Here is a 14,830-nt window from a genome sequence, read left to right on the forward strand (position 1 = left end):
CTTTGTGACACGCAGGCAGAACAAAGACATTGTGACACGCGTGCGAGAAAAAGACTTTGTGACACGCAGGCAGAACAAAGACTTTGTGACACACAGGCAGAACAAAGACTTTGTGACACGCGTGCGAGAAAAAGACTTTGTGACACGCAGGCAGAACAAAGACTTTGTGACACACAGGCAGAACAAAGACATTGTGACACGCGTGCGAGAAAAAGACTTTGTGACACACAGGCAGAACCCAGACTTTGTGACACGCAGGCAGAACAAAGACTTTGTGACACGCAGGCAGAACAAAGACTTTGTGACACGCGCGTGGGAAAAAGACTTTGTGACACGCAGGCAGAACAAAGACTTTGTGACACGCAGGCAGAACAAAGACTTTGTGACACACGCGCGGGAAAAAGACTTTGTGACACGCGCACGAGAAAAAGACTTTGTGACACGCAGGCAGAACAAAGACTTTGTGACACGCAGGCAGAACAGAGACTTTGTGACACGCAGGCAGAACAAAGACTTTGTGACACACACGCGGGAAAAAGACTTTGTGACAAGCGCGCCGGAAAAAGACTTTGTGACACGCAGGCAGAACAAAGACTTTGTGACACGCAGGCAGAACAGAGACTTTGTGACACACAGGCAGAACAAAGACTTTGTGACACGCGCGCGGGAAAAAGCCTTTGTGACACGCAGGCAGAACAAAGACTTTGTGACACGCAGGCAGAACAAAGACTTTGTGACACGCGCGTGGGAAAAAGACTTTGTGACACGCGCACGAGAAAAAGACTTTGTGACACGCAGGCAGAACAAAGACTTTGTGACACGCGCGCGGGAAAAAGACTTTGTGACACGCGCACGAGAAAAAGACTTTGTGACACGCAGGCAGAACAAAGACTTTGTGACACGCAGGCAGAACAAAGACTTTGTGACACGCGCGCGGGAAAAAGCCTTTGTGACACGCAGGCAGAACAAAGACTTTGTGACACGCGCGCGGGAAAAAGACTTTGTGACACGCAGGCAGAACAAAGACTTTGTGACACGCAGGCAGAACAAAGACTTTGTGACATGCGCGCGGGAAAAAGCCTTTGTGACACGCAGGCAGAACAAAGACTTTGTGACACGCGCGCGGGAAAAAGACTTTGTGACACGCAGGCAGAACAAAGACTTTGTGACACGCAGGCAGAACAAAGACTTTGTGACACGCGCGTGGGAAAAAAAATTGTGACACGCAGGCAGAATAAAGACTTTGTGACACGCAGGCAGAACAAAGACTTTGTGACACGCGCGTGGGAAAAAAAATTGTGACACGCAGGCAGAACAAAGACTTTGTGACACGCAGGCAGAACAAAGACTTTGTGACACGCGCACGAGAAAAAGACTTTGTGACACGCAGGCAGAACAAAGACTTTGTGACACGCAGGCAGAACAAAGACTTTGTGACACGCGCGTGGGAAAAAAAATTGTGACACGCAGGCAGAATAAAGACTTTGTGACACGCAGGCAGAACAAAGACTTTGTGACACGCGCGTGGGAAAAAAAATTGTGACACGCAGGCAGAACAAAGACTTTGTGACACGCAGGCAGAACAAAGACTTTGTGACACGCAGGCAGAACAAAGACTTTGTGACATGCGCGCGGGAAAAAGCCTTTGTGACACGCAGGCAGAACAAAGACTTTGTGACACGCAGGCAGAACAAAGACTTTGTGACACGCAGGCAGAACAAAGACTTTGTGACACGCGCGCGGGAAAAAGCCTTTGTGACACGCAGGCAGAACAAAGACTTTGTGACACGCGCGCGGGAAAAAGACTTTGTGACACGCGCACGAGAAAAAGACTTTGTGACACGCAGGCAGAACAAAGACTTTGTGACACGCAGGCAGAACAAAGACTTTGTGACACGCGCACGAGAAAAAGACTTTGTGACACGCAGGCAGAACAAAGACTTTGTGACACGCAGGCAGAACAAAGACTTTGTGACACGCGCGTGGGAAAAAAAATTGTGACACGCAGGCAGAATAAAGACTTTGTGACACGCAGGCAGAACAAAGACTTTGTGACACGCGCGTGGGAAAAAAAATTGTGACACGCAGGCAGAACAAAGACTTTGTGACACGCAGGCAGAACAAAGACTTTGTGACACGCAGGCAGAACAAAGACTTTGTGACATGCGCGCGGGAAAAAGCCTTTGTGACACGCAGGCAGAACAAAGACTTTGTGACACGCAGGCAGAACAAAGACTTTGTGACACGCAGGCAGAACAAAGACTTTGTGACACACGCGCGGGAAAAAGCCTTTGTGACACGCAGGCAGAACAAAGACTTTGTGACACGCGCGCGGGAAAAAGACTTTGTGACACGCGCACGAGAAAAAGACTTTGTGACACGCAGGCAGAACAAAGACTTTGTGACACGCAGGCAGAACAAAGACTTTGTGACACGCGCGTGGGAAAAAAAATTGTGACACGCAGGCAGAATAAAGACTTTGTGACACGCAGGCAGAACAAAGACTTTGTGACACGCGCGTGGGAAAAAAAATTGTGACACGCAGGCAGAACAAAGACTTTGTGACACGCAGGCAGAACAAAGACTTTGTGACACGCAGGCAGAACAAAGACTTTGTGACACGCGCGCGGGAAAAAGACTTTGTGACACGCAGGCAGAACAAAGACTTTGTGACACGCAGGCAGAACAAAGACTTTGTGACATGCGCGCGGGAAAAAGCCTTTGTGACACGCAGGCAGAACAAAGACTTTGTGACACGCAGGCAGAACAAAGACTTTGTGACACGCAGGCAGAACAAAGACTTTGTGACACGAGCGTGGGAAAAAGACTTTGTGACACGCGCACGAGAAAAAGACTTTGTGACACGCAGGCAGAACAAAGACTTTGTGACACGCGCGCGGGAAAAAGACTTTGTGACACGCAGGCAGAACAAAGACTTTGTGACACGAGCGCGGGAAAAAGACTTTGTGACACGCGCACGAGAAAAAGACTTTGTGACACGCAGGCAGAACAAAGACTTTGTGACACGCGCGCGGGAAAAAGACTTTGTGACACGCAGGCAGAACAAAGACTTTGTGACACGCAGGCAGAACAAAGACTTTGTGACACGCACGCGGGAAAAAGACTTTGTGACACGCAGGCAGAACAAAGACTTTGTGACACACACGCGGGAAAAAGACTTTGTGACACGCGCGCCGGAAAAAGACTTTGTGACACGCAGGCAGAACAAAGACTTTGTGACACACAGGCAGAACAAAGACTTTGTGACACGCGTGCGAGAAAAAGACTTTGTGACACGCAGGCAGAACCCAGACTTTGTGACACGCGCGCCGGAAAAAGACTTTGTGACACGCAGGCAGAACCCAGACTTTGTGACACGCGCGCCGGAAAAAGACTTTGTGACACGCAGGCAGAACCCAGACTTTGTGACACGCGCGCCGGAAAAAGACTTTGTGACACGCAGGCAGAACAAAGACTTTGTGACACACAGGCAGAACAAAGACATTGTGACACGCGTGCGAGAAAAAGACTTTGTGACACGCAGGCAGAACAAAGACATTGTGACACGCGCGCGGGAAAAAGACTTTGTGACACGCAGGCAGAACAAAGACTTTGTGACACACAGGCAGAACAAAGACTTTGTGACACGCGCGCGGGAAAAAGACTTTGTGACACGCAGGCAGAACAAAGACTTTGTGACACGTAGGCAGAACAAAGACTTTGTGACATGCGCGCGGGAAAAAGCCTTTGTGACACGCAGGCAGAACAAAGACTTTGTGACACGCAGGCAGAACAAAGACTTTGTGACACGCGCGTGGGAAAAAGACTTTGTGACACGCGCACGAGAAAAAGACTTTGTGACACGCAGGCAGAACAAAGACTTTGTGACACGCAGGCAGAACAAAGACTTTGTGACACGCGCGCGGGAAAAAGACTTTGTGACACGCGCACGAGAAAAAGACTTTGTGACACGCAGGCAGAACAAAGACTTTGTGACACGCAGGCAGAACAAAGACTTTGTGACACGCGCGCGGGAAAAAGCCTTTGTGACACGCAGGCAGAACAAAGACTTTGTGACACGCAGGCAGAACAAAGACTTTGTGACACGCGTGCGGGAAAAAGACTTTGTGACACGCACACGAGAAAAAGACTTTGTGACACGCAGGCAGAACAAAGACTTTGTGACACGCGCGCGGGAAAAAGACTTTGTGACACGTGCACGAGAAAAAGACTTTGTGACACGCAGGCAGAACAAAGACTTTGTGACACGCAGGCAGAACAAAGACTTTGTGACAAGCGCGCGGGAAAAAGACTTTGTGACACGCGCGCCGGAAAAAGACTTTGTGACACGCAGGCAGAACAAAGACTTTGTGACACACAGGCAGAACAAAGACTTTGTGACACGCGTGCGAGAAAAAGACTTTGTGTCACGCAGGCAGAACCCAGACTTTGTGACACGCAGGCAGAACAAAGACATTGTGACACACAGGCAGAACAAAGACATTGTGACACGCGTGCGAGAAAAAGACTTTGTGACACGCAGGCAGAACAAAGACTTTGTGACACACAGGCAGAACAAAGACATTGTGACACGCGTGCGAGAAAAAGACTTTGTGACACGCAGGCAGAACCCAGACTTTGTGACACGCAGGCAGAACAAAGACATTGTGACACGCGCGCGGGAAAAAGACTTTGTGACACGCAGGCAGAACAAAGACTTTGTGACACACAGGCAGAACAAAGACTTTGTGACACGCGCGCGGGAAAAAGACTTTGTGACACGCAGGCAGAACAAAGACTTTGTGACACACAGGCAGAACAAAGACTAAGTGACACACAGGCAGAACAAAGAGTTTGTGACACACACGCGGGAAAAAGCCTTTGTGACACGCAGGCAGAACAAAGACTTTGTGACACGCAGGCAGAACAAAGACTTTGTGACACGCGCGCGGGAAAAAGACTTTGTGACACGCGCACGAGAAAAAGACTTTGTGACACGCAGGCAGAATAAAGACTTTGTCACACGCAGGCAGAACAAAGACTTTGTGACACGCGCGTGGGAAAAAAAATTGTGACACGCAGGCAGAATAAAGACTTTGTGACACGCAGGCAGAACAAAGACTTTGTGACACGCGCGTGGGAAAAAAAATTGTGACACGCAGGCAGAATAAAGACTTTGTGACACGCAGGCAGAACAAAGACTTTGTGACACGCAGGCAGAACAAAGACTTTGTGACACGCAGGCAGAACAAAGACTTTGTGACACGCGCGTGGGAAAAAGACTTTGTGACACGCAGGCAGAACAAAGACTTTGTGACACGCAGGCAGAACAAAGACTTTGTGACATGCGCGCGGGAAAAAGCCTTTGTGACACGCAGGCAGAACAAAGACTTTGTGACACGCAGGCAGAACAAAGATTTTGTGACACGCGCGCGGGAAAAAGACTTTGTGACACGCGCACGAGAAAAAGACTTTGTGACACGCAGGCAGAACAAAGACTTTGTGACACGCGCGCGGGAAAAAGACTTTGTGACACGCGCACGAGAAAAAGACTTTGTGACACGCAGGCAGAACAAAGACTTTGTGACACGCAGGCAGAACAAAGACTTTGTGACACGCACGCGGGAAAAAGACTTTGTCACACGCAGGCAGAACAAAGACTTTGTGACACGCGCGCCGGAAAAAGACTTTGTGACACGCAGGCAGAACAAAGACTTTGTGACACACAGGCAGAACAAAGACTTTGTGACACGCGTGCGAGAAAAAGACTTTGTGACACGCAGGCAGAACCCAGACTTTGTGACACGCAGGCAGAACAAAGACATTGTGACACGCGTGCGAGAAAAAGACTTTGTGACACGCGTGCGGGAAAAAGACTTTGTGACACGCAGGCAGAACAAAGACTTTGTGACACACAGGCAGAACAAAGACTTTGTGACACGCGCGCGGGAAAAAGACTTTGTGACACGCGTGCGGGAAAAAGACTTTGTGACACGCAGGCAGAACAAAGACTTTGTGACACGCGTGCGGGAAAAAGACTTTGTGACACGCGTGCGGGAAAAAGACTTTGTGACACGCAGGCAGAACAAAGACTTTGTGACACGCAGGCAGAACAAAGACTTTGTGACACGCAGGCAGAACAAAGACTTTGTGACACGCAGGCAGAACAAAGACTTTGTGACATGCGTGCGGGAAAAAGCCTTTGTGACACGCAGGCAGAACAAAGACTTTGTGACACGCAGGCAGAACAAAGACTTTGTGACACGCGCGTGGGAAAAAGACTTTGTGACACGCGCACGAGAAAAAGACTTTGTGACACGCAGGCAGAACAAAGACTTTGTGACACGCAGGCAGAACAAAGACTTTGTGACACGCGCGCGGGAAAAAGACTTTGTGACACGCGCACGAGAAAAAGACTTTGTGACACGCAGGCAGAACAAAGACTTTGTGACACGCGCGCGGGAAAAAGACTTTGTGACACGCAGGCAGAACAAAGACTTTGTGACACGCGCGCGGGAAAAAGACTTTGTGACACGCAGGCAGAACAAAGACTTTGTGACACGCGCGCGGGAAAAAGCCTTTGTGACACGCAGGCAGAACAAAGACTTTGTGACACGCAGGCAGAACAAAGACTTTGTGACACGCGCGCGGGAAAAAGACTTTGTGACACGCGCACGAGAAAAAGACTTTGTGACACGCAGGCAGAACAAAGACTTTGTGACACGCAGGCAGAAGAAAGACTTTGTGACACGCACGCGGGAAAAAGACTTTGTGACACGCAGGCAGAACAAAGTCTTTGTGACACGCAGGCAGAACAAAGACTTTGTGACACACACGCGGGAAAAAGACTTTGTGACACGCGCGCCGGAAAAAGACTTTGTGACACGCAGGCAGAACCCAGACTTTGTGACACGCAGGCAGAACAAAGACATTGTGACACGCGTGCGAGAAAAAGACTTTGTGACACGCAGGCAGAACAAAGACTTTGTGACACACAGGCAGAACAAAGACTTTGTGACACGCGTGCGAGAAAAAGACTTTGTGACACGCAGGCAGAACAAAGACTTTGTGACACACAGGCAGAACAAAGACATTGTGACACGCGTGCGAGAAAAAGACTTTGTGACACGCAGGCAGAACCCAGACTTTGTGACACGCAGGCAGAACAAAGACATTGTGACACGCGCGCGGGAAAAAGACTTTGTGACACGCAGGCAGAACAAAGACTTTGTGACACACAGGCAGAACAAAGACTTTGTGACACGCGCGCGGGAAAAAGACTTTGTGACACGCGCGCGGGAAAAACACTTTGTGACACACAAGCAGAACAAAGACTTTGTGACACGCAAGCAGAACAAAGACTTTGTGACACACAGGCAGAACAAAGAGTTTGTGACACACACGCGGGAAAAAGACTTTGTGACACGCGCGCGGGAAAAAGACTTTGTGACACGCAGGCAGAACAAAGACTTTGTGACACACAGGCAGAACAAAGACTTTGTGACACACAGGCAGAACAAAGAGTTTGTGACACACACGCGGGAAAAAGACTTTGTGACACGCGCGCGGGAAAAACACTTTGTGACACACAGGCAGAACAAAGACTTTGTGACACGCGTGCGGGAAAAAGACTTTGTGACACGCGTGCGGGAAAAAGACTTTGTGACACGCAGGCAGAACAAAGACTTTGTGACACGCGCGTGGGAAAAAGACTTTGTGACACGCAGGCAGAACAAAGACTTTGTGACACGCGTGCGGGAAAAAGACTTTGTGACACGCAGGCAGAACAAAGACTTTGTGACACGCAGGCAGAACAAAGACTTTGTGACACGCGTGCGGGAAAAAGACTTTGTGACACGCAGGCAGAACAAAGACTTTGTGACACGCAGGCAGAACAAAGACTTTGTGACACGCAGGCAGAACAAAGACTTTGTGACACGCGTGCGGGAAAAAGACTTTGTGACACGCAGGCAGAACAAAGACTTTGTGACACGCAGGCAGAACAAAGACTTTGTGACACGCGCGCGGGAAAAAGACTTTGTGACACGCAGGCAGAACACAGACTTTGTGACATGCATTGCACTGTGTGCACGCAATCACCTTATTCACTGTAGTAAACGTGCACCACTAGCTCACATGACCGACTGTCTCCATGGTTACACCATTTAGAAGTAGAGACAGTCTGCCGTAACTCGAACTCAAACCCCGCTTTGCTCTGTAATTAAAGGAATTTTATAGCCGTTCATGACACGCACGCACGCACACACACACACACACACACACACACAAAGCACTTTGCCTCACCATGAGAATGCAACTTTACTAAAACCTTTAAAATATCTGATATAGGATAGAAAAATGAAGCAACCAGAGATTTAATAATGAAGACTCTGGGTTCTGTAGTTCATTTTTTACAGTCCTGAATGACTCACTGCACATCCATACAATTTGTTGAAGAAGAGTTTAGAATGCACTTTACATTTAGACTGTTGCTGTTTAATTTTTTACATTGTTGCCGTGTTATGTCATGATGAGGTTCACCTGCTGGGGGTTTGATGGATCAGCTGGACAATACAGTCAAAGTCAGACTTCATTCATCATATGCAAGAATCCTAGTTGGATTTTTGTTTTCACTCATATTTTTTAACCAAATATTGAAAACAACTGTGACAGACTGGATACCTGGCCAGGGTGTACATTACCTTTCACTCAAGCATCCCAGGACAGAGCCCTGCCCCACCATGAGCCTGGGTGGATACGTGGTTATAATATAAAATTAATTAACATCTCTAAAATTAGAAATATCCTGTCTCAGAGTGATGCTGAAAAACTAGTTCATGCATTTATTACTTCCAGGCTGGACTACTGTAATTCATTATTATCAGGATGTCCAAAAAACTCACTGAAAAGCCTTCAGCTAATCCAAAATGCTGCAGCAAGAGTACTGACAGGGACTAGAAAGAGAGAGCAGATTTCTCCTGTTTTGGCTTCCCTTCATTGGCTTCCTGTTAAATCCAGAATTGAATTCAAAATCCTGCTCCTCACATACAAGGTCTTAAATAATCAGGCCCCATCTTATCTTAATGACCTTGTAGTACCATATCACCCTATTAGAGCACTTCGCTCTCGCTCTGCAGGCCTACTTGTTGTTCCTAGAGTATTTAAAAGTAGAATGGGAGGCAGAGCCTTCAGTTTTCAGGCCCCTCTTCTGTGGAACCAGCTTCCAGTTTGGATTCGGGAGACAGAAACTATCTCTACTTTTAAGATTAGGCTTAAAACTTTCCTTTTTGCTAAAGCATATAGTTAGGGCTGGACCAGGTGACCCTGAATCCTCCCTTAGTTATGCTGCAATAGACGTAGGCTGCCGGGGGATTCCCAAGATGCATTGAGTTTTTCCTTTCCAGTCACCTTTCTCACTCACTATGTATTAATAGACCTCTCTGCATTGAATCATATCTGTTATTAACCTCTGTCTCTCTTCCACAGCATGTCTTTTATCCTGTCTTCCTTCTCTCACCCCAACCGGTCGCAGCAGATGGCCGCCCCTCCCTGAGCCTGGTTCTGCAGGAGGTTTCTTCCTGTTAAAAGGGAGTTTTTCCTTCCCACTGTCGCCAAAGTGCTTGCTCATAGGGGGTCATATGATTGTTGGGTTTTTCTCTGTATCTATGAAGCGCCTTGAGGCGACTTTTGTTGTGATTTGGCGCTATATAAATAAAATTGAATTGAATTGAATTGAATTGAATTGAATTAATGATACTGAATATGAATATATCATGAATTATAATACAAATTCCTAGGCGTTTGATATCCAGCAAGAGTAATATTGATTACATATGTCTGAATTGCTAACCCTAACCCTAACTCAACAGACCACAATCGTGGCTCAACAGTTGGGAGTTTGCCTTGTAATCGGAAGGTTGCCGGTCCGAGCCCCGGCTTGGACAGTCTCGGTCGTTGTGTCCTTGGGCGAGACACTTCACCCGTTCCCTACTGGTGGTGGTCAGAGGGCCCGGTGGCGCCAGTGTCCGGCAGCCTCGCCTCTGTCAGTGCGCCCCAGGGTGGCTGTGGCTACAATGTAGCTTGCCATCACCAGTGTGTGTGTGAATGGGTGGATGACTGGTTGTGTAAAGTGCTTTGGGGTCCTTAGGGACTAGTAAAGCGCTATACAAATACAGGCCATTACCATTTACCACAATGCCCTGGACTTTCACTATTACTACATGCTGTGAAAATAAGTAGCTTTGATCACAGTTAATGTTGTAAAAGAGAAGGAATATTGAAAAAAAGGTCTTCCAAACTGACCAGAAACATGCTTGTCAGACTCTCACAGCATAGGATCAGACTCACTGTGCATGACGGCTCGGGCCAATGATGTCTGTTAGATTGTCAGTTGTTTAGTGCTTCTGTACAGTTAGGGTCACCATCTCTATTTCAGTATAATTAATATGCAGAAAACACTAAAAGTTGATTGTCTTCCAATATTCTAGTATAATTAAAAAAAAACTTTGACTTTGTAAGTACATATTGTTACAGTCCTAATGAAGTATGATTTTTCATAACGCCTGCTTTGAAATACTGAACTTTAAAATTTACCTGATGAAAGATAATTTACAGTGGCACTCTGTCAGGATAATTCTGACTATAAGATCACTGTATTAATCTGAATCCTTCTGAAATGTGCTGTGAGGCTGATGCAACTCACTGTGGGAAAGCTATTAATAAAATGAATCTGTGACACATGCAACACATTCACAGAGGAAGAGGACACAAAGGGAGGACACGCAGAGGCTGTGTTAAAGTCAGAAATCCAAATCTTTAGTCAAAAACAGGAAGAAAAGCAATCCATCAAACGGTCTACAGGGTCAAACATACAGAGAATTCAAACAGCAGTAAAAAATAACTGGACACTGAAAAACTTTAAGCAATCTGTTACACAATAAAAGGAAGCAGCGCAGTATATTCACTGAATTATCATCAATTACAAAAGAGAAAAACAAAGATGGTAAAGATGGAAACATACAGAATGTAAACTGTGTGAGTTTGGTGAACTTTGTTAGTAACAGATGAGGTAAAGAAAAAACAGACAAAACACAGAAAGAGGCTCTCAGTATTCATTAATAATTAGAAAGCATCTAAACATTCTGGTCGTGGATTTTTACAGTCTTAGTTCCGCTCGCTGTCATCATTATAATCATCATGATCAATGGCGAGGTCCGTAGGTGGGCGGGGCTGTCTCTGGTGATGTCACCATGAAGGAACTTGGTGAAACATCCCAGTACACTGGTGTAGTTTCCTCTCCAGCTGTTTGACATTTGACACTTCAACATTAAGGGGAAGAAGAAGAAACAGTGTTAGGTCAGGTGACCACATGGTTTCTAAAATAACTGACAGGAAGTAACCAGGCCGTTAGAAATGCATGGCATGTGTTTAGAGTTACTGTAGTTAGGTAACTCTACTTACCAAAAGCAGAAGCTGCTGAATGTTGCAGGAACATGCTCATGTGTGGTGATCATTCAGTGCTGCAGGTTAGACAGTCCAAGACTGATATCCTGCCCATCTGAGAGTTTGAAAACACACATGCAAAGATTTATTTTGTGTTACAGTCAAAGTTGGATGTTCGTTTTTGTCCTTTAAAAATGTTTGTGTATTTGAAAGCACATGACTCGGATCGTCTCTCTCTAAGAGTATCTCCTTTAAAGGGGAGACAAGTGTATCCACTGATCCACGTCACTTTACCTGGATGATGACGACTCCTCTCCCCCTCACTCAGAAACACTCCTAATGTAACCAAGCAAATAAGTAATATTGAAGATTTACTTACATCATTACAAAAACATCAAAAACATCTCCCTTTGATTCCATTTCTCCATTCCTGCTGAACATCAGGCAACAACTATCCCAATAAATCACAGTAAAATGTAAAGCACATATTTTCTCTGCTTTGTCTAACCTCTGCAGAGCCTCTGTCAAGAAAAACACATCTGTAAGCATAAAACAAATATACATTTCATAACACTGCACTGGACAAACCTCGGTCAGTTGATTTCCTCTATGCAGTGCAGACGAACATCAGTCAGCAAGTCAAGGTGGTGAGATGGACTGGTGTCCTTTGTGACTCTGCTAGTTCTTCTGAGGAAACACCACCGTCTCTCGACACCATCACCATCTGTGAGCACAAACTGCTGCTCTGCTCTGCCAGCATGTAGGAAATCACATATCACACACACAAGGGTGAAGAAACATCAGAGCTCAACTTTGGATACTTTAGATCTAAACAGATCAAAGTACCTCTTAGTTTCAGCAATCAGTGAACAGACAGACAAAGATACCATACTGATTCTGTATGAATACAATATGGTATTGTGAGGTCTTTAAACAGACCTCACAAAGGGCTGATGTGGCTGGTTCAGTAGTCTGATTTTAAGTACGATACCTTTGGCCAGGGATTAATCTGGTATATCACTTCACTGCAGTCTTACATATTTTCCCCACACCTGAATTAAAAAAATACTGATATATACAAATAACAGCTTCAGCTGATGCAGCCTGACTCAATCTCATTTCAGACGTTCAGCACACACAGAGACACAGAGGTACTGTTTAAAGTTTAGTGTTAACCCTTTAAAGCCGGTCGGAATGGGCACGCTCCGTTTTGCGTAACTATTTTTAAATCCCGGTAGCACTGCAACCACATAAGCTAGCGCAATAATTTTTTTTGGATATGAAACCAGAGAAGTTGTACTTACATCTTATGCCATCAGCTTGTCCTAGGTCACGGTTTTCTTCCACATATAGCTTTGCAAAAATTGCATAAAAAGCATTTGCAGCAACAAAAACATAATACAGGGAGTGCAGAATTATTAGGCAAATGAGTATTTTGTCCACATCATCCTCTGCATGCATGTTGTCTTACTCCAAGCTGTATAGGCTCGAAAGCCTACTACTAGTGATGTGACGTTCTGTATCGAGGCTTCGAAGCTTGTGTCGAGTAATTGAGGGGGCGTTTCCGCGATGCGCGGCTTGCTTCATTTATGGGAGGAGCTGAAAATGATGACGTCCGAAGCCTTGCTGCCCGGCTGTACCACGTGACTGGTTCATGAAGTGGTTCGAACTTTGCCGCGAGCTATGACAGCGATATAAACCCCTCAGACTTCATACAAAATGTTGGTGTTTGATGGAGAGTTGCGGTTAGTGAGAGTTTGGAGACAGTTTGGAGGTTTATGAGAGTGAGGAGAGAAAGTCAGGAGAGAATGGAGCCAGCTAAGAAGAGGAGGATGTCCTCCCCTGTGTGGGAACATTTTGATCTTATTCCTCCCAACAAGGTATGTAAATTTCTACAGAAGATGTATTTTCATAATACTGGTGGTGCAATACAATTTATGTTAAGCTGCTTTACTTTTGTACAAGGTGAAGTGTTTGCTATGTGCCAGGGAGCTGGGATATAACAACAACACCTCATCCATGCTTAGGCACTACAGAGCTTTGCATGAGAATAAGGGGAACACCGATTGTGGAGCAAGACCAGGTGAGCCATCAAATGCCATGATAATATAGCATGCAGTAATGTAACTAAATGATATAACAATATTATACAACTGTTATAAGTTACGTGTGATATTTATGTTTGTGCTTTGTCTTTATTGTCTTTCCTCAGGAGAACAATCTCAATAGATGAAGACCTGGTTAGCATGGTGATTGAGGACTCCCAGCCATTTAGCATTGTGGAGGACAAAGGATTTAAAAGATTTGTTAGATCATTAAATCGTAGCTATGTTCTCCCCACTAAAAAGGTCATAAAAGCAGTGAAAATTTAGTTTTTACAGAATAAAATGTGAACAGGCAGGACTGAGGCTCAAAGCCTCAGTGTGTAGCTGTCCATACCTCAACGTTACAAAAGCACAACCACTGTCCACACCCCAACCACACCTCACCTCACAGTAAATGATCATTTCCATTTTAAGCATTTCCAAATAATCATTTTCCATACTGCCAGTATAAATATACACAGTATACTGCATCACTACAATATAGATGTTTTACACACTCCTTTTGTTGTTGACATTTAGAGGCTGTGTGCAAAAGGCCACACTCTTCAAATTCAGGCCAACTAATATTTTTACGTCCAGTAGATGTCCTACTAGAGCAAATGAAGCTTCAAGAAGCTTTGTACTGGGATGAACCAATTGGATGAAAAGCTTCAGTGCTTCATGAAGCTTCATCTGCCCATCACTACCTACTACCAATTAAGCATATTAGGTGATGTGCATCTCTGTAATGAGAAGGGGTGTGGTCTAATGACATCAACACCCTATATCAGGTGTGCATAATTATTAGGCAACTTCCTTTCCTTTGGCAAAATGGGTCAAAAGAAGGACTTGACAGGCTCAGAAAAGTCAAAAATAGTGAGATATCTTGCAGAGGGATGCAGCAGTCTCAAAATTGCAAAGCTTCTGAAGCGTGATCATCGAACAATCAAGCGTTTCATTCAAAATAGTCAACAGGGTCGCAAGAAGCGTGTGGAAAAACCAAGGCGCAAAATAACTGCCCATGAACTGAGAAAAGTCAAGCGTGCAGCTGCCAAGATGCCACTTGCCACCAGTTTGGCCATATTTCAGAGCTGCAACATCACTGGAGTGCCCAAAAGCACAAGGTGTGCAATACTCAGAGACATGGCCAAGGTAAGAAAGGCTGAAAGACGACCACCACTGAACAAGACACACAAGCTGAAACGTCAAGACTGGGCCAAGAAATATCTCAAGACTGATTTTTCTAAGGTTTTATGGACTGATGAAATGAGAGTGAGTCTTGATGGGCCAGATGGATGGGCCCG

General features: G+C 45.7%; 1 long non-coding RNA gene across 2 annotated transcripts; it reads right to left on the reverse strand.

The window, feature by feature from the left end:
- Nucleotides 1-10,793: 10,793 nt before the first annotated feature.
- Nucleotides 10,794-13,034, reverse strand: LOC146386367 (uncharacterized). 2 transcript variants are annotated; one of them, XR_014800211.1, is made up of 3 exons: nt 12,747-13,034; nt 11,461-12,187; nt 10,794-11,318 (listed from the first exon to the last, which is right to left on the reverse strand). It is a non-coding gene; the product is annotated as an uncharacterized LOC146386367 (long non-coding RNA). The 2 variants fall into 2 exon arrangements; XR_014800210.1 differs by having other exon boundaries at nt 11,461-12,192; nt 12,747-13,033.
- Between the last annotated feature and the right edge of the window lie 1,796 nt (nt 13,035-14,830).

This window comes from Perissodus microlepis, chromosome 5, assembly GCF_051167445.1.
Source record: "Perissodus microlepis isolate ML-2025 ecotype Zambia chromosome 5, ASM5116744v1, whole genome shotgun sequence".
NCBI lineage: Eukaryota > Metazoa > Chordata > Actinopteri > Cichliformes > Cichlidae > Perissodus > Perissodus microlepis.